We start from the raw sequence: 26342 nt of genomic DNA on the forward strand, positions 1-26342 counted from the left end.
CTCTCTCTACCTGCCAACAGGGCTCTGGACAGTAGACAGGACATATGTGTGGGTGGATAGATTAAATATTTGTATTATTAACCCACATGTTAGCCGCTAGTAGCCCTCACATCTCTCGTCCTGTCACTAGCCTTTCTCATTACCACTCTGACCTTTGTAATGGGATGTAGGTAGCACCTGACACTTTTAATGCCACCTATTCACCTCCATTAGCCTAGCCTAGCGCTGGTCAGCCTTCTGTTTAAAGGACCTGTGTTAGCCTAGAGCGTAGCACTGCTGTTTACAGTGCCTGTGTTACTGTTAGCACCAAGAGACTATTACCATAGCACTGGTCAGCCTGGCATTTATATGACCTGCATTAGCAGGAGGCTCCAGCATTAACCTAGCGCTACTCAGGCTAATGTTTACAGGACCTGTGCTACTGTTAGCACCAGGAGGCTCTGTACTGTGAGGCTCTTTGGTCCATAATGATAAGGCCCAGCCTGTAATAAACACTGTCTCGTAAACACACTGCTTCTCGGCCCCCATTGGCCTCAGGGGCTTGTAACTGCTTTATAACACATTTATTACCTGTTTAATGGAGTGTGAGCTGAGTTGAGTCATAACATAAACTAACTGTAATCTGATTTCTTTCTGACAAGCGTTGGCATTACTGTAGCTGTAAGTCATCATTATGTGCACACCTTGGTGTAAGGATTTGAAGAGACTGACATTATTCCTGTACCTCAATTAGGCTGTTTCTATGCTTGGCATTGATATATAAGTGTGTGTGTGGTGTGTGGGGATATGTGAGCCAGTTACTTTGTTATCCCAAAGCACCCCCACACAGAGAACAGACAAACGGGCAGTATATGGGAAAAAGAGTCATTTGAAGATGTATCTCCTATATTTACTGTAGGCTGCCTGAATACATTTAGAAGCTAGAAGGCAGCATAATGTCTCATAACCCGGAGGTATTTGAAATGGAACAGCAGGGCTTTCTTTGAAAAAGGACTAGTTGATGTGTTCCGAGAGCTCACTGTTTACTTTATGTGATTTGGACTGAAATGCAAAAACAGAGTTATCTTTTTATTTTCATCTTTGGATAAAAAGTGCAAAGCCATTGTTTGGGCTTCTGTTGCACTGCAGCCAGAAGGGAAACTGTTTTATGAAACTTTGAAGTAATTGCTACTTTTCTGTAACTCAAAGTACCATCGACCCTTTTTCTTTGGAAATAGTCACAGCACCTTCAGTTCACAGCCATATAGCAAAGGAACAGTTTCTCTAGGCTATTGCATGTCCAATATGTCATCCCTTTTCTGGCATCTTTAGAGTAGATAGATAATGTATATTTTTATATTTAAAAATTGTATGTATTTACCACCATCCTGGTGTGTTATATACACAAAGAAAGGATAAGAGATTGTCTTGTTTTAAGATGGGCCTACAGATTTTCCATCACATAGACCGAATATCCCCCTACAACATTATGGTTAATTAAAGTAACCCCTTGGTCTGTAGATTTCTCATTTTGCTTTCAAGACTCCTTTCTCCAAATACCAATTTCAGCTCTCCAACCTTCTATTATCTTGTGTCTGTAAAGAATCAAGGTATTCATCTTTTATGTTTTGGAAAAATCATGTTATTTGCAGGGACCTCCTGCTCGACCGACCAAGATTGGGGAGCTGGCATGGGGAGAGAGACACGAAATTGCAGAGTAAATCAATACTGACCCTGTAATGTTAGGGGATCCTCTTTCAAAGAGCTACGTTGAATTTGTAAAGCCCCATGTTTTTCATCTCTTTTTCATTCCAACCTCACTTGTTATCATAGTTGCTGTTGTTTGTATGTTATTTTAGCTTCTTTCCCAAGTAGCTATTTTGCAATTTGGACGAAAATACAATTAGAGCGACATGTGTTTCCGCTGGTCCTAACGTTAGACAGATGCGTGAGTCTATTGAAGCCATACTCCTAGTCCTGAGCTCTGGCAGGTCTGTTATAAAATCCTTTCAGTAATGTACATGGTGTTCAGTATGAAACAGGCTGATTTCTACTGTACTGTGGCCATGGATGTGTAAACCTCTGTCAGAGCTAAAGCCACTCTTTCATGTTGTAAAGCATGTTGTCACACTTTGACCTTGACTGAGCCTGAGAGAACGCTACCCAGCCACGTATTTACCCATGTGACTCATCTCTGTTTGCACAGATCCTTTATCTTGGCCTTCAAGGGTTGGATTTGATAGAAAGCCCAGTTAGGTTATCCAGCGCTCTATTCCAGGTATGGGCCCAGTCATTAGCCTCACTACCCTTGTCACACCTGATCATGGTAACTCTTCAGAAGTAAATTTAGATTTTAGTCATTTAGCAGATGCTCTTATCCAGAGTCACTTAACGGAGCAATTAGGGTTGGGTGCCTTGCTCAAGGGCACATTGACAGAGTTTTCACCTAGTCGGTTCGGGGATTTTGAAGCAGCAGCCTTTCGGTTACTTGCCCAATGCTCTTAACCGCTAGGCTACCAAGAAGTATGTGTCTATGGAACGACCTCAGTGTTTACAGCCTAGTTTCAGGAGGCCCATGCACCTGAGTTACGTCATTCCTTACAGGATCAGATCATTCCCAACGTCTCACAGGTTCATTCACATACAGTCTGCCGCATTAGAAACTTCAAGGAAAATCTCCCACAACATGTCACACTGATCCTTCCTACGTGTGTAAACGGCTTTCCCACCATCTCTGAGTGCATCTCCACCATGGATCCCTGACACCGTGTCCTCTCACCGCCCACCTCCACCCTGATGGGATTGTTTAGGTATCCCTCTCTGTCCAGGTTGAACCAACAGTAGCAGGCCTGGAGTATTAGACTACACAGAGAGGGTTTTAAAGTGACAATCTCTCCTGCCCCAGATACAATGCTCTTAAATCCTCACAATAGTAAACAGGTTGATCTAACGTATCAAAATATCCCCTCTGACAGCCATGGTGCTGGAATTTAAGTGGATTTAAGTAACTACCTGACTGGTCACGTGTGGCTCAGTTGGTAGAGCATGGCGCTTGCAATGCCAGGGTTGTGGGTTTGATTCCCACGGGGGACCAGTATGTATGCAAGTTGCTCTGGATAAGAGTGTCTGCTAAATGACAAAAATGAAAACACGTAAAATGTACTTTGCCGTTCAGCCTTAAGCTGTCAGAGAGAGAGAGCTGTGTGAAAGTCAGACTCTTGCAGATCGGGTTTCTCCGGGACTTGGGCTTGGGTGATTGATCACACTGTGCAGACTCTGACGGACCTGGACTCCACTTAAGCACACAGCTTTTCTTTTTCTCCTCCTCCTCCTCTTGTCTCCTGAAGATCATGCAAGTACAAACATCTCTGACACAGTTCTTTACCTAGAAAGAAGTCTGGAGGCAGCTGTCCAAAACACTTCTTCTTTCTAATATAGGAAAATTGAGCTGCTTTGAACTTGTTTTTTTTTGTTGTTGATAACTACTTGGTATGCTTCCTGAAGGATAACCTGTGGGCTTGGCTTCCCAAGACCTAATCACTTTGATTAAGTGCCAGCGCCAAATATCTCCACACTCAATAGGCCCTACCTCCTAATTCCCCCCCTTCTCATCTGTAGGCTTCTGAAGCACACCGCTTGCTTCAACTCTCAGTAGGTAAAGCCTCACTCAGCCTACTTAGTTAAGATAATCCAAACTCCTCTCAGATGCTGTTCCTTTGTTGTTTTGTTGAAAAAAGTTATGGAAAATAATAAACTCCCCCATGCTTGCCCTTTCCCTCCCTCTCTTCCCCTGACAGTGTTCCTGTTTGGGGTCAGCGTGGCCTCCTCTCCTCTGGCTGATTGTGTGAGTCGTGAGTCATGGCTATGGGTGCACGTGGTACTGGAGTGGTACTCCCCCAGGAAGGCAGAGGAGAGGAGGGAGAGGGCAGCTGACTATAGGGCCATGGCCTCTCCAGAGGAGGTGTAACACAGTAGGGTGATTAGCAGTGGGCTGTAGGCTGTGCTGTGTGCTGCGAGATGCAGGACCCAGACTCCAGCTTCATTTCAGCCTCAGTCCCAGACTGGTGGATCAACCATTGATACTACTGGAAGTAACTCAGGGTCTAACCCTCCATGTCCCCATCACACTCCCTACCCCCAGCCTCACCAGCTAGCTCTAGCCCCCTAGGTCATGGGTGGTTTACAGAAGGAAAGATGTGTCTATGTTAAATCAGTTTCTCTTAATTCCCTCCCAATGAAAGGCTTTAACCTCCTCCTTGTTTGTCTTTGTTCAGCTGTAGTTATGTGCTGTGTTTGTTTAAAAATATATATTTCACCTTTATTTTACCAGGTAGGCCAGTTGAGGACAAGTTCTCATTTACAACTGCGACCTGGCCAAGATGAAGCAAAGCAGTGCGACAAAAACAACAACACAGAGTTACACATGGGATAAACAAACGTACAGTCAATAACACAATAAAAAAATCAGCATGCAGTGTGTGCAAATTAAGTAAGGAGGTAAGGCAATAAATAGGCCATAGTGGCGAAGTAATTACAATTTAGCAATTTACACTGGAGTGATATATGTGCAGATGAGGATGTGCAAATAGAGATACTGGTGTTCAAAAGAGCAGAAAAACACAAACAAATATGGGGATGAGGTAGGTAGTTGGTTGGTTGGATGGGCTATTTACAGATGGGCTGTGTGTACAGCTGCAGCGATCGGTAAGCTGCTCTGACAGCTGACGCTTAAAGTTAGTGAGGCAGATCTACGTCTCCAACTTCAGTGATTTTTGCAATTCGTTCCAGTCATTGGCAGCAGAGAACTGGAAGGAAAGGTGGCCAAACTGGTGTTGGCATTGGGGATGACCAGTGAAATATACCTGCTGGAGCGCATGCTACGGGTGGGTGTTGCTATGGTGACCAGGGAGCTGAGATAAGGCGGAGCTTTACCTAGCATAGACTTATAGATGACCTGGAGCCAGTAGGTTTGGCGACGAATATGTAGCGAGGACCAGCCAACGAGAGCCTACAGGTCGTAGTGGTGGGTAGTATATGGGCTTTGGTGACAAAACGGATGGCACTGTGATAGACTGCATCCAATTTGCTGAGTAGAGTGTTGGAGGCTATTTTGTAAATTAAATCGCCGAAGTCAAGGATTGGTAGGATAGTTAGTTTTACAAGGGTATGTTTGGCAGCATGAGTGAAGGAGGCGAAATAGGAAGCCGATTCTAGATTTAATTTTGGATTGCAGATGCTTAATATGAGGCTTGAAGGAGAGTTTACAGTCTAGCCAGGTATTTATAGTTGTCCACATATTCTAAGTCAGAACCGTCCAGAGTAGTGATGCTAGTCGGGCGGGCGGGCGGGCGGGTGCGGGCAGCGATCGGTTGAAGAGCATGCATTTCGTTTTACTAGCATTTAAGAGCAGTTGGATGCCACAGAAGGAGTGTTGTATGGTGTTGAAGCTTGTTTGGAGGTTTGTTAACACAGTGTCCAAAGAAAGGCCAGATGTATACAGAATGGTGTCGACTGCATAGAGGTGGATCAAAGAGTCACCCGCAGCAAGAGACACATAATTGATATATACAGAGAAAAGAGTCGGCCTGAGAATTTAACCCTGTGGCACCCCCATAGAGACTGCCAGGGGTCCAGACAACAGGCCCTCCGATTTGACACACTGAACTCTAACAGAGAAGTAGTTGGTGAACCAGGCAAGGCAGTCATTAGAGAAACCAAGGCTGTTGAGTCTGCCGATAAGAATAAGGTGATTGACCGAGTCGAAAGCCTTGGCCAGGTCGATGAAGACGGCTGCACAGTACTGTCTTTTATCGATGGCGGTTATGATATCGTTTAGGACCTTGAGCGTGGCTGAGGTGCACCCATGACAAGCTCGGAAAACGGATTGCATAGCGGAGAAGGTACGGTGGGATTCGAAATGGTTGGTGATCTGTTTGTTAACTTGGCTTTGTTCACTTGGCTTTTTTTTAGTAAGGCAGGGCAGGATGTATATAGGTCTGTAACAGTTTTGGTCTAGAGTGTCTCCCCTTTGAAGAGGGGGATGACTGTGGCCGCTTTCCAATCTTTAGGAATCTCAGACGATACGAAAGAGAGGTTGAACAGACTATTAATAGGGGTTGCAACAATGGCGGCGGATAATTTTAGGAAGAGAGGGTCCAGATTGTCTAGCACAGCTGATTTGTAGGGATCCAGATTTTGCAGTTCTTTCAGAACATCATCTGTCTGGATTTGGGTGAAGGAGAAGCGGGGGAGGGGGCTTGGACCAGTTGCTGCGGGGGGTGCAGAGCTGTTTGCCGGGGTTGAGGTAGCATGGCCAGTCGTAGCATGGCCAGCCATAGAGAAATGCTTATTGAAATTCTCGATTATCGTATATTTATCAGTGGTGACAGTGTTTCCTAGCCTCAGAGCAGTGGGCAGCTGGGAGGAGGTTATTCTTATTCTCCATGGACTATACATGGACTATACAGTGTCCAAAAACCTTTTGGAATTAGTGTTGCAGGATGCAAATTTCTGTTGTGTGTGTTTTGAATGGGGCATGCTTATTTAAGATGATGAGGAAAGCACTTTTAAAGAACAACCAGGCATCCTCTGGTCAATATCTTTCCAGGATACCCGGGCCAGGTCGATTAGAAAGGCCTGCTCGCTGAAATGTTTTAGGGAGCGTTTGACAGTGATGAGGGGTTGTCATTTGACCGTGGACCCATAACTAATGCAGGCAATGAGGCAGTGATCACTGAGATCCTGGTTGAAAACAGCAGAGGTGTATTTAGAGGGCAAGTTTGTCAGGATGATATCTATGAGGGTGCCCATGTTTACGTATTTGGGGTTGTACCTGGTAGGTTCCTTGATTATTTGTGTGAGATTGAGGGCATCTAGCTTAGATTGTAGGACGGCTGGGGTGTTAAGCATATCCCAGTTTAGGTCACCTAAAAGTACGAACTCTGAAGATAGATGGGGGGCAATCAAATCACATATGGTGTCCAGGGCACAGCTGGGGGCTGAAGGGGGTCTATAACACACGGCAACAGTGAGGGACTTATTTCTGGAGAGATGGATCTATGTCACTGTTTGTGTTAGAGGTTTGAGTTAAGTGCCAAATCCAAAGTAATTGTTTTTAATTCATGTGTTTCTCTTTTTTATACTCCTATTTTGTTTGTCTTATTTGTGATAGAAATTGTCATAAACAGTAGACCCTGGAAACTTATTGGGTTTGTTTGGCTCATACTAAAAACCTCAAACTTCAGATAATGGACTTGTGTTCACGCCATCACGATACCAATGCTTGCTTTGATTTTGCAAGGGTTTCGAGAGGCATTTTTGGGAATGTATTTTCAAAACACGGTATCCGAAGAAAACCGCTGGATTGAGATGCAGATTGAGGGAGAAAAACCCCTTCAATCATCCCATGCCCTTCTGTTATTCAACCGCCGGGATATGAGGGCACTCCACTCTGACATATTTTCACTCTGCGTATGTGAGGCATCAGTCTGTTGTTTCTCATGGGTAACTTCTAGCCAATGTTATTCTCTGTAGGTTTCCCGCCTCCCTCGCGCTAACCTAAACCATTCCAGAGTGAAATGCAGAGGCTTGAGTTACTCTCTGCTTACACACACATCACATACTGTAGAAAAGATGACAGCTGGGACAAAACCTGATTTCGAGTTCCATTTGAAAGTCTTTTTTCCCAACCCAATTCAGCGGCAGAAACAAAAGGCGCCTGGATAAAAACTATAATGGTGTTTTTCTAAAGTTCATTCTGTTTGCTTTGCGTTACGTTGAGATGCATGGTAGGATGGTATGATTCACGCTAGGTTGGACCTGACCAGACACAGAGAAGACTGCTTCCTATTATGATCAATTAGAAATGTCAAGAAAACAGTCTAGACTTGATATGATTTACAAACCTCAACCTCTGAAAGTAGAAATAACTGAGAGAGTGGTACTGTACTGTTTGAGAAAAGTGAAATGTCTTTGTTTAGAGATCCTGCAAACAGACTAACCAGAGCTTTGAGTCTGTGACCTAAGAGTTGTCATTTTGCCTGGAGTTGTGGCAGATCTGAACTTCAATGCAGTCCCCAACACCAAAGTAATGTCTTATAGCGTCTGAATAATGTAGGAAGTCCTCATCCGGCATGGTGGATATCAACTTGGCTCTGTTGTGTGTGTGTGTGTGTGTGTGTGTGTGTGTGTGTGTGTGTGTGTGTGTGTGTGTGTGTGTGTGTGTGTGTGTGTGTGTGTGTGTGTGTGTGTGTGTGTGTGTGTGTGTGTGTGTGTGTGTGTGTGTGTGTGTGTGTGTGTGTGTGTGTGTGTGTGTGTGTGTGTGTGTGTGTGTGTGTGTGTGTGTGTGTGTGTGTGTGTGTGTGTGTGTGTGTGTGTGTGTGTGTGTGTGTGTGTGTGTGTGTGTGTGTGTGTGTGTGTGTGTGTGTGTGTGTGTGTGTGTGTGTGTGTGTGTGTGTGTGTGTGTGTGTGTGTGTGTGTGTGTGTGTGTGTGTGTGTGTGTGTGTGTGTGTGTGTGTGTGTGTGTGTGTGTGTGTGTGTGTGTGTGTGTGTGTGTGTGTGTGTGTGTGTGTGTGTGTGTGTGTGTGTGTGTGCGCGCGCGCGCCCTAGACAAGGTTTGGGCTGCCTTTATTATTTAGTTTAGAGACTGTATATATATTTTTGTTGGGGGGCACTGGGGTGTGGATAAGCGTGTGTCACGGCCTTTCACAATCCCTTATGAGAGAGTCCCACCCAGTCCCTGTGTGAGTGAAAAGCCTTGCCCCCAGCAGCACCAGCTCAGAGTTCTCCTGATAACCATGAAGGGATTTGGGCTGGATGGGCAGAACATAACTGGGCTGATTGCTGAGAATGGGGCAGGGGAAATCTGCTACAGGCAGGCAGAGGGCGGGTAGGGGACTGATGAACGCTTCTCTGAAGGAAGGAAGCATCTGTGTTGGCACTGCCCCTGGTAGTGTCCCTGTCTAATACCCCTGGATGAGATATAGTACGGGAAGGGAGGGGAACATGAGTTACCCCCAGCCATCACACACAAATCAGGCCTGTGTTGTTCTCAAACTCACACACTCTGTCACATAACAACGGAAAACTACTTTTACTAAACTTTGGGTCCCACTTGCCCTGTAATATACTAGTTTGGATCCTCTCAGGAAGCTGTGTGGTGGTGTTGGTTGGTTTCAGAGGATTTCCTGAATGGGACATGTTCTTGTTTTGCTCGCTGTTTCACCTTGTCCTCTGCCTCTCATAAAACACCCTGAACATGAGATAAGACAAATTACAGTTGCAGCTGCAGCTGTCCCAGTGCGTTCCTCTCCCTGCCCCGAGGCGATATTACCTGTGTTACCTATGCACAACAGGGTCAGTTATGGCTTGGGAGCTGTCACTGTCAGGAGGCCCCCAGAGGCCCGGCTGCTCTGAGCAGGGTGGGCCAGGACCCTGACGGCCTGTCCCCCCGAGCAGGGAGCATCAACTTCGGGGACAGGTCCACACCTTGCTCCCCTGAACCCCAAAACCTGGTTCCACTTCTTCACACAACCTGCAACTAAACCATTGGTCATGGAACTAAACATGTCCGCCAGTGGCAGCTAATTATGTGATTTGGGCTACAATTTAGAATACACAGGCTTCCACTTTAGTGACTGGAGCAAGTTAGAGCAGGACCCATCTTCCTCTCTCTGTAGACCCCTGTTACTCTTCTTCACTTCTCTCTCGGTTCTCTCTGAGATCTGCTGAAAAAACTCCCAGGTAACGCTTGTTGTTGATGTCAGTAAACGTTCTAATCTTGTGTCAGAGAGAACAGGGAGATGATGTGCTTTGCTTGCTTCAGTGTAGGTGGAAGGGCTGCAGGGGGAGAGGCTCATTTTGTGAGGGAAAGAGTAGCAGTAAATTACTGATAAGTGACAGGCAGAGCAGCTTATCATGTGACTGCATCAGTGTGGAATGAGGGCCTGGTTTGTGTGAGTTGAACTCTCTGACACATCTACGCTGTGAAGGTGAGGTGTAGAAAGAGGAGGAAGAGGAGAAAGATATGAGAAGTGAAGGAGGAAGAGAGGAGGGAAACAAGTGAGGGGGAAGGCGAGAAGTGGGGACAAGAGAGTAGAGGGGGCTGGTGACAGGAGGGCGGTTGGGTAGGTGGTGGTGCACTGCACACAGCACGCCTGGGTTTATTTTCAGTTGCAGTTTACGATTTTTCATGGTCGTGTCGTTCTCCCTTCTCAAAATAATCTGCAGCCGGCTTTTCCGTGGCTGGCCTCCTTTCATTTTGGGGTTTGTTTTTGAAAAGATTGCTATTATAGCTGAATGGTTTGTGTGCTTATCTAAACACAGCAACGCATTAGCCCTCACTCCGGTTACAGGGCCTGGCATCTAATGAGAGAACCAATCACACAGGAAACAGACAGATCAGTCCTCCTACTGCCGCTCCACTGCCACCAGACCTAACATGTGCCTTACCTCTTTTCCTCTTTCTGTCTCTCTGTCTTTCTCCTTCTCTGTCTCTGTAACTCTCTCTCTCATCATCTCTCGCTCTCTCTGTCTTTCTCCTTCTCTGTCTCTGTAACTCTCTCTCTCATCATCTCTCGCTCTCTCTGTCTTTCTCCTTCTCTGTCTCTGTAACTCTCTCTCTCATCATCTCTCGCTCTCTCTGTCTTTCTCCTTCTCTGTCTCTGTGACTCTCTCTCTCATCATCTCTCGCTCTCTCTGTCTTTCTCCTTCTCTGTCTCTGTGACTCTCTCTCTCATCATCTCTCTCTCTCTTTCTCCTTCTCTGTCTCTGTAACTCTCTCTCTCTCATCATCTCTCTCTCTGTCTTTCTCCTTCTCTGTCTCTGTAACTCTCTCTCTCATCATCTCTCTCTCTGTCTTTCTCCTTCTCTGTCTCTGTAACTCTCTCTCTCATCATCTCTCGCTCTCTCTGTCTTTCTCCTTCTCTGTCTCTGTGACTCTCTCTCTCATCATCTCTCGCTCTCTCTGTCTTTCTCCTTCTCTGTCTCTGTAACTCTCTCTCTCATCATCTCTCGCTCTCTCTTGCTTTCTCCTTCTCTGTCTCTGTAACTCTCTCTCTCATCATCTCTCGCTCTCTCTGTCTTTCTCCTCCTCTGTCTCTGTAACTCTCTCTCTCATCATCTCTCGCTCTCTCTGTCTTTCTCCTCCTCTGTCTCTGTAACTCTCTCTCTCATCATCTCTCGCTCTCTCTGTCTTTCTCCTTCTCTGTCTCTGTGACTCTCTCTCTCATCATCTCTCGCTCTCTCTGTCTTTCTCCTTCTCTGTCTCTGTGACTCTCTCTCTCATCATCTCTCGCTCTCTCTGTCTTTCTCCTTCTCTGTCTCTGTAACTCTCTCTCTCATCATCTCTCTCTCAGTCTTTCTCCTTCTCTGTCTCTGTAACTCTCTCTCTCATCATCTCTCGCTCTCTCTGTCTTTCTCCTTCTCTGTCTCTGTGACTCTCTCTCTCATCATCTCTCGCTCTCTCTGTCTTTCTCCTCCTCTGTCTCTGTAACTCTCTCTCTCATCATCTCTCGCTCTCTCTTGCTTTCTCCTTCTTTCCTGTCACATCTCAACTCCCTCACAACTATAGTTAATTAAATCAGTCACATGCTTGGTAAACAACAGGTGTAGACTAACAGTGAAATGCTTACTTACCCAACAATGCAGAGAGAAAATAGAAAAAATGATTGTGAAGTGTGCTACTGTATGTGGATGTGTAAATACATAGATGAACACTCAGGGCTCAATCTAGACTGAGAGTGTGTACAGATCATGATAGTCAGGCAGGAATCAATATTCTGGGCCTAGGGTCTTCTAGGGGTTTACAGTGTCAGCATTTGAAGGGTGTGGTTGGTTTCTTCGTAGACTAGACTGGATAGAACAGCATTCATTCCTGGTGTTATCTTGTGATCTGTGCCACTGATCTTACGACTATAGCACTATGACAGTGGTGGAAAAAGTACCCAAAAGTCATACTTTAGTAAAAGTAAAGATACCTTCATAGAAAATGACTCAAGTAAAAGTGAAAGTTTCCAGGTAAAATACTAGTTGAGTAAAAGTCTCAAAGTACTTGGTTTTACTTGTTGTTTATACTAAAGTATAAACAATTTCAAAAACAGTACAGCTCTGCTGTATTTACACTGGGCTCTGCTGTACAGTAGTTACCCTGGGCTCTGCTGTATAGTAGTTACACTGGGCTCTGCTGCACAGTAGTTACCCTGGGCTCTGCTGTACAGTAGTTACACTGGGCTCTGCTGTACAGTAGTTACCCTGGGCTCTGCTGTATAGTAGTTACACTGGGCTCTGCTGTACAGTAGTTACACTGGGCTCTGCTGTACAGTAGTTACACTGGGCTCTGCTGTACAGTAGTTACACTGGGCTCTGCTGTACAGTAGTTACCCTGGGCTCTGCTGTATAGTAGTTACACTGGGCTCTGCTGTATAGTAGTTACACTGGGCTCTGCTGTACAGTAGTTTCCCTGGGCTCTGCTGTACAGTAGTTACCCTGGGCTCTGCTGTACAGTAGTTACACTGGGCTCTGCTGTACAGTAGTTACCCTGGGCTCTGCTGTACAGTAGTTACACTGGGCTCTGCTGTACAGTAGTTACACTGGTCTCTGCTGTATAGTAGTTACACTGGGCTCTGCTGTATAGTAGTTACACTGGGCTCTGCTGTACAGTAGTTACCCTGGGCTCTGCTGTACAGTAGTTACCCTGGGCTCTGCTGTATAGTAGTTACACTGGGCTCTGCTGTACAGTAGTTACACTGGGCTCTGCTGTACAGTAGTTACACTGGGCTCTGCTGTATAGTAGTTACACTGGGCTCTGCTGTACAGTAGTTACACTGGGCTCTGCTGTACAGTAGTTACCCTGGGCTCTGCTGTATAGTAGTTACACTGGGCTCTGCTGTACAGTAGTTACACTGGGCTCTGCTGTACAGTAGTTACACTGGGCTCTGCTGTACAGTAGTTACACTGGGCTCTGCTGTACAGTAGTTACACTGGGCTCTGCTGTATAGTAGTTACACTGGGCTCTGCTGTACAGTAGTTACACTGGGCTCTGCTGTACAGTAGTTACACTGGGCTCTGCTGTACAGTAGTTACACTGGGCTCTGCTGTACAGTAGTTACCCTGGGCTCTGCTGTACAGTAGTTACCCTGGGCTCTGCTGTACAGTAGTTACACTGGGCTCTGCTGTATAGTAGTTACACTGGGCTCTGCTGTATAGTAGTTACACTGGGCTCTGTTGTACAGTAGTTACACTGGGCTCTGCTGTACAGTAGTTACCCTGGGCTCTGCTGTATAGTAGTTACACTGGGCTCTGCTGTACAGTAGTTACACTGGGCTCTGCTGTATAGTAGTTACACTGGGCTCTGCTGTACAGTAGTTACCCTGGGCTCTGCTGTACAGTAGTTACCCTGGGCTCTGCTGTACAGTAGTTACACTGGGCTCTGCTGTATAGTAGTTACACTGGGCTCTGCTGTACAGTAGTTACACTGGGCTCTGCTGTATAGTAGTTACACTGGGCTCTGCTGTACAGTAGTTACACTGGGCTCTACTGTACAGTAGTTACACTGGGCTCTGCTGTACAGTAGTTACACTGGGCTCTGCTGTATAGTAGTTACCCTGGGCTCTGCTGTACAGTAGTTACACTGGGCTCTGCTGTACAGTAGTTACACTGGGCTCTGCTGTACAGTAGTTACCCTGGGCTCTGCTGTACAGTAGTTACACTGGGCTCTGCTGTACAGTAGTTACACTGGGCTCTGCTGTATAGTAGTTACACTGGGCTCTACTGTACAGTAGTTACACTGGTCTCTGCTGTACAGTAGTTACACTGGGCTCTGCTGTACAGTAGTTACCCTGGGCTCTGCTGTACAGTAGTTACACTGGGCTCTGCTGTACAGTAGTTACCCTGGGCTCTGCTGTACAGTAGTTACACTGGGCTCTGCTGTACAGTAGTTACACTGGTCTCTGCTGTATAGTAGTTACACTGGGCTCTGCTGTATAGTAGTTACACTGGGCTCTGCTGTACAGTAGTTACCCTGGGCTCTGCTGTACAGTAGTTACCCTGGGCTCTGCTGTATAGTAGTTACACTGGGCTCTGCTGTACAGTAGTTACACTGGGCTCTGCTGTACAGTAGTTACACTGGGCTCTGCTGTATAGTAGTTACACTGGGCTCTGCTGTACAGTAGTTACACTGGGCTCTGCTGTACAGTAGTTACCCTGGGCTCTGCTGTATAGTAGTTACACTGGGCTCTGCTGTACAGTAGTTACACTGGGCTCTGCTGTACAGTAGTTACACTGGGCTCTGCTGTACAGTAGTTACACTGGGCTCTGCTGTATAGTAGTTACACTGGGCTCTGCTGTACAGTAGTTACACTGGGCTCTGCTGTACAGTAGTTACACTGGGCTCTGCTGTACAGTAGTTACACTGGGCTCTGCTGTACAGTAGTTACCCTGGGCTCTGCTGTACAGTAGTTACCCTGGGCTCTGCTGTACAGTAGTTACACTGGGCTCTGCTGTATAGTAGTTACACTGGGCTCTGCTGTATAGTAGTTACACTGGGCTCTGTTGTACAGTAGTTACACTGGGCTCTGCTGTACAGTAGTTACACTGGGCTCTGCTGTATAGTAGTTACACTGGGCTCTGCTGTACAGTAGTTACACTGGGCTCTGCTGTACAGTAGTTACACTGGGCTCTGCTGTACAGTAGTTAAACTGGGCTCTGCTGTACAGTAGTTACCCTGGGCTCTGCTGTATAGTAGTTACACTGGGCTCTGCTGTACAGTAGTTACACTGGGCTCTGCTGTATAGTAGTTACACTGGGCTCTGCTGTACAGTAGTTACCCTGGGCTCTGCTGTACAGTAGTTACCCTGGGCTCTGCTGTACAGTAGTTACACTGGGCTCTGCTGTATAGTAGTTACACTGGGCTCTGCTGTACAGTAGTTACACTGGGCTCTGCTGTATAGTAGTTACACTGGGCTCTGCTGTACAGTAGTTACACTGGGCTCTGCTGTACAGTAGTTACACTGGGCTCTGCTGTACAGTAGTTACACTGGGCTCTGCTGTATAGTAGTTACCCTGGGCTCTGCTGTACAGTAGTTACACTGGGCTCTGCTGTACAGTAGTTACACTGGGCTCTGCTGTACAGTAGTTACCCTGGGCTCTGCTGTACAGTAGTTACACTGGGCTCTGCTGTACAGTAGTTACACTGGGCTCTGCTGTATAGTAGTTACACTGGGCTCTACTGTACAGTAGTTACACTGGTCTCTGCTGTACAGTAGTTACACTGGGCTCTGCTGTACAGTAGTTACCCTGGGCTCTGCTGTACAGTAGTTTCACTGGGCTCTGCTGTATAGTAGTTACACTGGGCTCTGCTGTACAGTAGTTACACTAGGCTCTGCTGTATAGTAGTTACACTGGGCTCTGCTGTACAGTAGTTACACTGGGCTCTGCTGTACAGTAGTTACCCTGGGCTCTGCTGTACAGTAGTTACACTGGGCTCTGCTGTACAGTAGTTACACTGGGCTCTGGTGTACTGTAGTTACCCTGGGCTCTGCTGTACAGTAGTTACACTGGGCTCTGCTGTACAGTAGTTACACTGGGCTCTGCTGTACAGTAGTTACACTGGGCTCTGCTGTACAGTAGTTACACTGGTCTCTGCTGTACAGTAGTTACACTGGGCTCTGCTGTATAGTAGTTACACTGGGCTCTGCTGTACAGTAGTTACACTGGGCTCTGCTGTACAGTAGTTACACTGGGCTCTGCTGTACAGTAGTTACACTGGGCTCTGCTGTACAGTAGTTACCCTGGGCTCTGCTGTAGCTACACTGGGCTCTGCTGTACAGTAGTTACCCTGGGCTCTGCTGTACAGTAGTTACCCTGGGCTCTGCTGTAGCTACACTGGGCTCTGCTGTACAGTAGTTACCCTGGGCTCTGCTGTATAGTAGTTACACTGGGCTCTGCTGTAGCTACACTGGGCTCTGCTGTCTCTAGCTTTTCTATGGGAATGTTATGCTCTCACCAGTCAAAGACCCTGTCAGGAGGCAGCGGCTTTGAGTCCTGAACCACAGTAGAGACAGTAGAGAACAGTAGATCACTGTAGTGTATGCATAGTGAGCTTTCTGCCAGTGTGAGACTCTCGTCTGTCTCCCTGCTGCAGTCATATGATTTATAGAGGAGACTCCCTGTTGTAAGAACCTGATGAAGGATCACTCAGGTCTGCAGAGAGGGAGACTTCTCCTCTGTGTCCCCTCCTTACTGCTTCACCTTCACTGCTACTGTACTGTACCTGCTGGCATGGCTCTCCTTATTCCAATTTCAGTTTCTAGTTTTGATGTAGAAAGAGAGAAGCCAGGCTAGGCTACCTCTCCTTTTCTTTTTTCAAAGTTAGTGATTGTTTAACACTTTATACATTCTCTTTCTGCGTGTGTGTTTATTGGAGGTGGTGAATTAGGTCTGAAGTGTTCACCGCAGGTTGTGTTTGAAACTTGAAAGGAAGGAAGCCCCCCCCCTGCTCTCTCACTCCCCCCTCTCTCTGTTTCTCACAGACACACACACTCCAGTCCCTGCATGCTTTGGCACAGTTGTCATACAGCACACAGCGTTATTTGCACATTATTAGTTATTACTTTATCGTCTCCCGAAGCTGTCAGAAGACATCCTCCTGGAATATACAGCAGCATAAAGCCATCAGTCCTCATTACCGCTACCCTGCACCACAATTTACACAACACACACACACACACACACACACACACACATGATGACAACATGCTAATGTGTGGGTGCTGCTGACAGGGCTGCACACACATGATATGTGAGACACACTGAGACTCACATCTGTGAATGGGACTGAGCTTAATGTGGCTGGATGATAAAATATCTCACTGAGGCTTTTGTATGTGCATCAAACAGAAACATAGCTGGATGGGTTAGTTAGTAAAGTCTCACTGTCATAACACAGAATGTGTAACACCGTTCTGTACCACTAGGTGGCAGGGTGCTGAAAGGGAGTGGCCCAGGGTGTTTGATGGTGGAGGTGTTCTCTCCCAGTCCTACACAGGTGTGCTGTACAGTAGAACCCCCGGGGGCTCTGGGGCTTGAGAAGGGCCCCAGCAAGTCAGTGAGGCGGGTGAGTTACTGCGTCTGTCTCAGATAGAAATCAACCTAGTAGCCCTGCCTCACCTTGCCTTGTCTTACCTGGCTCACCTTGCCTTGCCTTACCTGGCTCACCTTGCCTTGCCTTACCTGGCTTACCTTGCCTTGCCTTGCCTTACCTGGCTCACCTTGCCTTGCCTTACCTGGCTTACCTTGCCTTGCCTTGCCTTACCTGGCTCACCTTGCCTTGCCTTACCTGGCTTGCCTTGCCTTACCTGGCTTACCTTGCCTTGTCTTACCTGGCTTGCCTTGCCTTGCCTTGTCTTACCTGGCTCGCCTTGCCTTGTCTTACCTGGCTCGCCTTGCCTTGTCTTACCTGGCTCGCCTTGCCTTGTCTTACCTGGCTCGCCTTGCCTGTCTTACCTGGCTCGCCTTGCCTTGCCTTAACTGGCTTGCCTTGCCTTGCTCACCTTGCCTTGCCTTACCTGGCTTACCTTGCCTTGCCTTGCCTTACCTGGCTCACCTTGCCTTGCCTTACCTGGCTTACCTTGCCTTGTCTTACCTGGCTTGCCTTGCCTTGCCTTGTCTTACCTGGCTCGCCTTGCCTTGTCTTACCTGGCTTGCCTTGCCTTGCCTTACCTGGCTCGCCTTGCCTTGCCTTACCTGGCTTGCCTTGCCTTACCTGGCTCGCCTTGCCTTACCTGGCTCGCCTTGCCTTGCCTTACCTGGCTTGCCTTGCCTTGCCTTACCTGGCTCACCTTGCCTTGTCTTACCTGGCCTGCCTTGCCTTGTCTTACCTGGCTCGCCTTGCCTTGTCTTACCTGGCTTGCCTTGCTTTGTCTTACCTGGCTCTCCTTGCCTTGCCTTACCTGGCTTGCCTTGCCTTGTCTTACCTGGCTCACCTTGCCTTTCCTTACCTGGCTTGCCTTGCCTTGCCTTACCTGGCTTGCCTTGCCTTGCCTTACCTGGCTTGCCTTGCCTTACCTGGCTCGCCTTGCCTTGCCTTACCTGGCTCGCCTTGCCTTACCTGCCTCACCTTGCCTTGTCTTACCTGGCTCACCTTGCCTTTCTTTACCTGGCTTGCCTTGCCTTGCCTTACCTGGCTTGCCTTGCCTTGTCTTACCTGGCTCGCCTTGCCTTACCTGGCTCACCTTGCCTTGTCTTACCTGGCTCACCTTGCCTTGTCTTACCTGGCTTGCCTTGCCTTGTCTTACCTGGCTTGCCTTGCCTTGCCTTACCTGGCTTGCCTTGCCTTGCCTTACCTGGCTTGCCTTGCCTTGCCTTACCTGGCTCGCCTTGCCTTGCCTTACCTGGCTCGCCTTGCCTTGCCTTACCTGGCTCGCCTTGCCTTGCCTTACCTGGCTCGCCTTGCCTTGCCTTACCTGGCTTGCCTTGCCTTGCCTTACCTGGCTTGCCTTGCCTTGCCTTACCTGGCTTACCTTGCCTTGCCTTACCTGGCTTACCTTGCCTTGCCTTACCTGGCTCGCCTTGCCTTGTCTTGCCTGGCTCGCCTTGCCTTGCCTTACCTGCCTCACCTTGAATTACCTGCCTCGCCTCGCCTTGCTTTACCTGGCTCGCCTTGCCTCACCTGGCTCGCCTTGCCTTGCTTTACTTGTCTTGCCTGCCTTGCCTCGCCTCGCCTTGCCTTGCCTTGCCTTACCTGCCTCACCTTGCCTTGCCTTACCTGGCTCACCTTGCCTTGCCTTACCTGGCTCACCTTGCCTTGCCTTGCCTGGCTCACCTTGCCTTGCCTTGCCTGGCTCACCTTGCCTTGCCTTGCCTGGCTCACCTTGCCTTGCCTTACCTGCCTCACCTTGCCTTGCCTTACCTGGCTCACCTTGCCTTGCCTTACCTGGCTCACCTTGCCTTGCCTGGCTCACCTTGCCTTGCCTTACCTGCCTCACCTTGCCTTGCCTTGCCTTACCTGCCTCACCTTGCCTTGCCTTACCTGGCTCACCTTAAAGAATATAATGAAGTATGTTTTGATTTGACCCGAGGTGTCTGTGACGATCAGATGTACTAACCTGAGTTCCCATCATTAGGGCTGTGCTGGATGTTGGATATGAAGATTGAGCAAATCAGATCTCCTGCACTGACATGCCTCTCCTCTCTTTATTACCAGAGCCTGTTGTTAGTGGCTGCTTCCCAAATGGCACCCTATTCTTTATGTAGTGCACTACTTTTGACCAGGTCCCATAGGGCTCTGGTCAAATGTAGTGCACCATATAGGGAATAGGGTCCCATTTGAGACTAATCCAGTGACTAACCTTGATGCTGTTTGATGTAGCAAAGAGGCCACATTAGTACTAACTAATTCCCCTGGCTGTGGTTTTGGAAAGCCTTCCTCTACATGTTCCTGAGAGCTGGAGCTGACTGATTATGGGCTTGGTGTGTGTAGTCCTTTGATTCTCATTGAAAACATATAGGGCTTCATTCCTCAGAAGTCATTCATTTGTCTGATTGAGCAAGATGCCTACTTCAAGTCATCCATCACAGGACAGGTGACATGAGAAAGGCGTCACCCAAAGCCCCGGTGGCTTGGAGCTTATTGATGTTTATCTGAGGAGTTGGAAAGGTATCATTATGAACATGATGTAATGTGGTTGTCATCAGAGGACTGAGAGACTAGTTCATGTACTATGGAAAGTGGACATGCTTGAACAACTGTGTTGACAGCCTTGCTGGAAGGATTATTGTTGCTTTGATGAAATGACTTTCTTGTAAATAAAATGTTTCAACAATGGAATATTAGAACTGGTTACCTTACTTACACCTTTGACACCATGAATTAGCTTTGCGTGAGAACGTGTGTCAAAGAAGACAGAGGAGAGCAGAGTGACGTTGACTGAAAGCTGTTGTAACTGTAGTACTAAAGTACTAACTGTAGTTTTATGGAGGACGTGGCTGCTCTCCAGAAGGTCACACATACAGTAACAACATTGTCTGACAGCCATAGAAGCAGTGTCTCTGCCCGCGCTGTTATGTTGTTGTCGTTGACGTGTCCTCATTTGTTTCATCCTTCATTATCAGTATAAAGCAGCAGTCTGGATGGCCAGCAGCAACAGCTGAGGGATTCATCACTAAGTTGCTCTTGGAGAGCTGCATCTCTCTCTCTCTGCATAATGCCAAAACACAATTATGTAAACTTATTTACGACAACAACAAAAAATAATGGATTTAATATATGCCCTTACCTTCCAGCATGCGTTTTATATGTAAATGAGCGATGGATGAGGATTCTGGGGGAAAGGAGGAGAAGGGAGAACCTTGCCTGTCTCTCTTTCCTGGAGTGTTGTATGCATCCATCTCTTTGTTGCCGGGCGGATTAGTGAGATCTGTTATGGTTTGTTAACATGGGGTTTTTGATTCCAATTGAAACGAAACCATGTGTAGAATTAGATTAAAGACAATGGCTGTGTCCAAAATGGCACCCTATTCCTGTGCACTATTTTTGACCGGGGCCCGCATAGAGCTCTGGTAAAAAATGTGTGCACTATATAGGGGATAGGGGGACGTGCCGGACATCAACCGACGTTATGCGAGTCCCTATGGCTGTCCCTATTATCTGGCCTGGCTCTGTTGTTGTGAAGTGGGTCTGTGTTCTCCTGTTTCTGTTCTGTAATGGGCTATAATAACTTCTATAAATCACACTGACTGGGAGCAGCTCCACGGGATCTGCTTGGCATTGATGGAAGGTGAGGAGGCTGGTGGGGAAAGTCTTAGGCTATATAAGCTGAGGGAAAGTTTGGGCGTCAGCCTCCTTGGGTTTAGAGTTAGTTTATTTGTTGAAGAGGGACTCTGACTTGGTATTGAGGAGGAAGGCAAAGGAAGGTTTTGATAGTGATGCCGATACAGTGTGTTGGGATAGGTGAGGGTATGAATGGAGGTACGGTCCTGGGCAGGTCGTCTTGGGAGGTCGGCCTAAGCATTTTTTCCTGCCACCTATATCTTGATTTATTGTATTTATTTTTGGCAAAAAAAAACTACAATTGGGATAAAAAAAAATAACATTCAAGTAAAAAACACAAAATATATATATTTAAAAATAATACATATTTGAGAACTATAATTACAGCTAGACAAAAATGCTGAATTCAGAAATATTGTTTTAAATGATAACGTATGAACACAAGAAGAACACAGAGTTAGCCATGGCAAAATGCATAGAATTACAGGAAATTAGCTTCAGCCATTTCCACGCCTCTCGCCACGCCCCTCGCCACGCCCACCACCTAAGCCTGTTTTGGATCCAGAAAAAACCTTGATAGAAAAATGTTTTGAACAAAAAACAATAAAGGCACATTTGAGGTGGACTGGTGTTTGTGTGTGTGGAGGGAGGGAGCGAAGGATGTGTTTGTGTGGTTTGTATAAGCCTACTTATACTGTATGTGAGCTGAGGGTTGAGCAATTATGGTGAACTCATCCATTACTGGCCAGTGATGTGTTGTCAATAAGGAAGGCTTTTCACTTTGTCCTGTAAGCCCTGACAGTGTTGTACATTTAGTTCTACCACAGGGACTTGTCCAGAGGCCTGTTTTACATTGAACATATCCCACAGAGGATGGAGGGAGGGAGAGCGGGGGGTGGATGAAGGGGGGGAGAGATGGAGGGAGAGGTGGAGGAAAGTAACTAGTGATTAATTATGTGCAGACCTGATTGTGACAAGCTATCTGCTGCTATTAATGGGCAGAGATAATTACACTGGATTGTAATTGCAGCCTCCGATTTCAGAAGTGTACTTTGTCCAACATCAATCTTCATACCAAACCCTGCAACTTGGAGTTAAACTTAATTTGTAGTAACTCCTGTAATTCAGCTCAACTACTGAGATTTCGGAGAAGTCGAGAGTCAAGAGGTGGGGGGAGTGTGTGCGTGTGTGTGTGCGTGTGTGTGTGCGTGTGCGTGCGTGCGTGCGTGTGTGTGTGTCGGGGGGTAGGACGGGGATTAAAATGGTGTCGGGGATAGACAGACAGGTCAGAACAGAACACAGTGATATTACAGCTACACTGCTTGAGGTTATGAAAAATAATTAATGTTGGGGGAAAAAACATTCAGTTGTTTTGAGGTGGCATATTACAGCTTTCACAACTTTCCTTGCACGCAGCTCTTTCTTTTAATTCAGCTCATAAATGAGAGCCATTATTCACGCTCACGCATAGCATTACTGAAGAATGAAAAGAAAATAACACTTTTTAAAAAATATATAAATATTTAATAAAAAAATCTTAAGTGCGGATTAATGAGAAAATAATGCCTGCCAAGTGATTTTCAGGCTTCATTTAAACTGCTGAAAGAGAAGTCCCATGTATTTGACATAAAAAAGCTCTGTCAATGTAAAGGTCTGTTCTGTGTCATGAGCATAATAACTCTACCTATTACACTCAAAGATTCAAGAAGATAAATGGATAGTTTACTTTGTATTTTATCGAATTTTGGCACAATTTTTTCATTAAAGAATCAAAACCTTATAAGAAAATTGTGAAATGAAGCCCAGCTTCTCTTTTTGCCTTTCTAAAGTTACTCTGGCAGTGTGTTTAAAGAGGATGAAATGAAGAACGTAATGAAAGGGAAGGAAACTTTAAGAGAACTTCAGAATGTGAAGCAATCAGGACTTAAAGCTCCGTTTGGTCTCCCCATCACAGTGGCTCCTGCTCCACCACAGAGTCACACACACACACACACACACACACACACAGGGCAGAAAATGGCACATGTGACGGTTCTTTATTCCAGTACCTTCCAGTGTCGTGCCGTCTCACTTCTCTCCCCTGCCTGTCTTCTGACACACTCTGTTACACTCTCCCCTCTTCTGTGGCTTAGAGAACGACTGGGACAACACAGCTGGAGACAGTCCCCACCAGGGGAGGAGAAGAGAGAGAAGGGGTGGTGGAGATAAAAAGAGAAAGACAGAACTTGGGGGAGAGAGTAGAGGAAATGGAGGAAGAAAATGAAAGGGTGGGGGAGGGGAGAGAAAAAAAATCCCACTTTAGTTTTTTTCATGCCCACTGGCAGAGCTAAACAAACAGAGAGAGAGAGCAGCATTGGAGAGAGAGACACATTAACTGTAACGGCCCTTGATCTGTGGGAGTTTAGAGCGCTGTCGGCACGGCTAATAAACACTTCATTTAGTTTTAATGGTGCCGGCGCCTCTCCGTGCGCAGCCTTCAAAAGCACCCTTTATTTGGGTCATTTAGCGCTCTTCCTCCGAGCAGAGCCCAGGGGACAGCGGATCCAGTCCACATCGCACGCTGCCTCTCTCTGCCTGCCTGCCGGAGCGCCTGAGACCGGGGGGAAATTAATAGGGCTATCTGGGAAAAATAAATAAGTGATGGCTGGGGTTTACCCCCTCCAATCCAAAGAGTCCTGAGAGCTTATTAAGGCAAAGTGAAGAGAGAGAGAAAGATAGGCGGTTGGGGAATGAGTTTCATATGAATTTTTCACCTTTTTATGTAGCCTGTATTTTATTTTTTTACTTTGTAGTTTCTCTCTTTCTTTTATCTTCCCTCTCTTCTTTCTCTCTTTTCGCCTTCCTCTGTGTGCCTCTTCTATGGTAATTGTAAACAGGGCAATTATGGATTGTGTGTGAGTTAATTACAGCTTTGCGTAGGGCCCCGGGGGAACGTTGGCGGAATGTTCTGGCTGATAAAGAACCTAGCAGCTCATAAGCACCCCACCAAACAGCCAATGGTGTCTCAGGTCCTCAGAGAGTCTGACCAAAGGGAGCCAATCCCCTGGGCCCATCTCAGCCCGACGACCAATTAATATTAAGCAGGAATTAATCTTAATGGGACACATCACAGAACAGCCACATCGTTCTGATTCTGAACAGTTCCTCTCGAGGTGAAGAGGAATTGACGCAGCCGGCCGATTGGCTGGCTGTGACTCCTCAGCTTAGTTCTGAGTCCTCATCCTCCCTCAGCGGGCTACAGACCCTACAGACAAGATCAGCCCAGCAAACATGTGTTCTCTACTCCTCACCATGTAGGAACATTAGTTAACTTGGTGTACAGTAAGTTCCTGTAGTAAAAAAAAAACAGCAAATCAGATCAGTTGACAAGCTATGGCTCTTAAGAGGCAGTTTGTTGTCAATCACTGCAGTTAGGATTACTGATGTACTGCTGCTCTATCTTGTGATAGATAGAAATAGAATTACTAGAATAACTAAAACTATTTATATGGCCATGACAACATATGGTTTAAGGAGGCCTATGTATATTGATGTGGCTGTTAGCAGTTTCAGCCTGGCCCCTCCAGCCCCTGTCAGATCCCATCGGGGGGGTCGATCAGGACCCATGCCCAGTTTGAGTATTGATTTCTGTTGGGGGAGTTTGGCTCCATTAAGGTCCTCACCGGGGGTTTCGAGGGGTCACTGAGACGGGGAGCGGTCCACCGTGACCCCAGCTGCAGTTTACACATCGATTAACTCTGTCTACGTCCTAAATGGCACCCTATTCCCTTTATAGTGCACTACTTTTGACCAGGGCCCATCAATCAACATTACTTTATAGAGAATAGGGTGCCATTTGGTACCCACATTCTGACTGGGAAAGACTGGTCCTGAGGAGGTAAATGCTGTCTGGCAGGCCCCCATACACACGATTATGGTACATTAGCCCTCTGGTTAAAGCTGAAGGCTTGCACTAAGTTAATTAGCACTTTGTTATGATATCAGTGATGACAGGAGGTAGAGATATACACCGACAGGCATTGATTCCTGCTCTCTCCATTTCAGCCATAGAGACCGTTAGTTACCGCCATGCAATCCACCGGATACTCCCATACTCTCCCATCCTTCTCAGTAGAATGCTCCCGTCTCTACCTGGAAACGATTAGCGAGTACTAACCCTGTGACGAGCACTAATACGCTAACTACTGAGGGAGATCATAGGGATATTTAAACTGCTATGAGCTGCTGTTTGAAACACACACACTGTATAACCCATGCCTGGGGTATATTCCTCTTCTTCTTCATCTCTCTGTTGTTCCTTTGTGGCCCTCTCCTCTCCTTTATGCCATCTTTCGCTCACCACATCAATTATGTTTGAACTGACTGACTGGCATTTTCTGAATGCTTGTGTAATGTTACTGACTGTTTATACAAACTCTCGTCTTATAGAGGGGTCCTGGACGTGTTGTCGTGATGGCTTGTGACAGCCCTGTGAGGAGTGCTGTGTTTGAAGCAGGGGCTTGTGGGAGTGCACATCCCACTCTCTCTAGTCTCTAAGACACAGCGGCCCAGGAGATGAACTTAACTCTCACTGACGCCTCCGTCGTTTCGTCGCACATCTCTAATCGCTAATTTCTTACTTTGGCAATTAACGCGTAAAGGTGTCAGAAAGCTGAGTGTCTTTGTCTCCTCCACTCTGCTCCTCTGGCTGCCTAACGGACATATCCCCCTGTCTCTCGTCATCTCTCTCTCGCTCTCTCGCTCTCTCTCGCTCTCTCGCTCTCTCTCTCTCTCTCCTCTGTACCCTAATCCTGTTGTTATGCCTGCCATTGTCTTTCAGTTTGCCTTGCACTATTTTTCTGTCACTCTTCTTTAGCTCTGTCTCTCTCTCTCGCTCTCTCTCTCTTCTTTGTTGAATGAAAGGTATGCCAATGGATCTCCACTTTTTTCTTCTCTTTTACAGTGCACTGCACTCGATACTGTTTGTTTTACCAGCAGCTAAACTACAGTCACTATCTTACCTTTTCTCATCTTTCTTTTTTACCCCTTTCTTCTTTTTTTGCTTGGGGCCAGTCAGTCAGCCAGTCAGTCAGCCAGTCAGTCAGCCAGCCAGTCAGCCAGTCAGTCAGCCAGTCAGCCAGCCAGTCAGCCAGCCAGTCAGCCAGCCAGTCAGCCAGTCAGTCAGCCAGTCAGTCAGTCAGCCAGTCAGTCAGTCAGTCAGCCAGTCAGCCAGTCAGCCAGCCAGGCAATGAGCAGAAGTGTCTAGATCAAGCACCTTGGTTTCGTTCCAAATGGCACCCTATTCCCTATGGGCCCTGGTCAAAAGTAGTGCACTAGATAGAAAATAGGGTGCCATTTGGGATGCAGTTCTTGTCTGTCAGCAGCGTTGGAGGGAATTAATTACGAGTCAATAAGTGCTCTGATGAAGATTCAGAGATGCTTGTTAAGATAGAGTCGTCAGGTGCGTCTGATCTGTCATGCTGCTGACAGCTGCCGCAGGCGGGACACTGAGCCAGGCATTAGGGCCTGTTCACCAACCTCTCGCTCTGTCTCTGTGTCTCTGCCTGTAAGGCACTGGTCACACTGCTGAGGGCCTTGTGAACAGTCTGTGTCTGTCAGG

At 47.0% G+C, this 26342-nt stretch overlaps 1 protein-coding gene and 1 long non-coding RNA gene across 4 annotated transcripts in view; both read left to right on the forward strand.

Annotated features, from left to right (window-relative positions):
* LOC115203300 (alpha-ketoglutarate-dependent dioxygenase FTO) overlaps window positions 1-26342 on the forward strand; it is a 172915-nt gene that overhangs the window by 98474 nt on the left and 48099 nt on the right. The window lies entirely within an intron of this gene.
* On the forward strand, window positions 16905-21060 carry LOC115203302 (uncharacterized). Its single transcript, XR_003880144.1, has 2 exons — window positions 16905-17089; window positions 19098-21060. It is a non-coding gene; the product is annotated as an uncharacterized LOC115203302 (long non-coding RNA).

The sequence above is a fragment of the Salmo trutta genome, chromosome 12 (assembly GCF_901001165.1).
Source record: "Salmo trutta chromosome 12, fSalTru1.1, whole genome shotgun sequence".
Classification (NCBI taxonomy): domain Eukaryota; kingdom Metazoa; phylum Chordata; class Actinopteri; order Salmoniformes; family Salmonidae; genus Salmo; species Salmo trutta.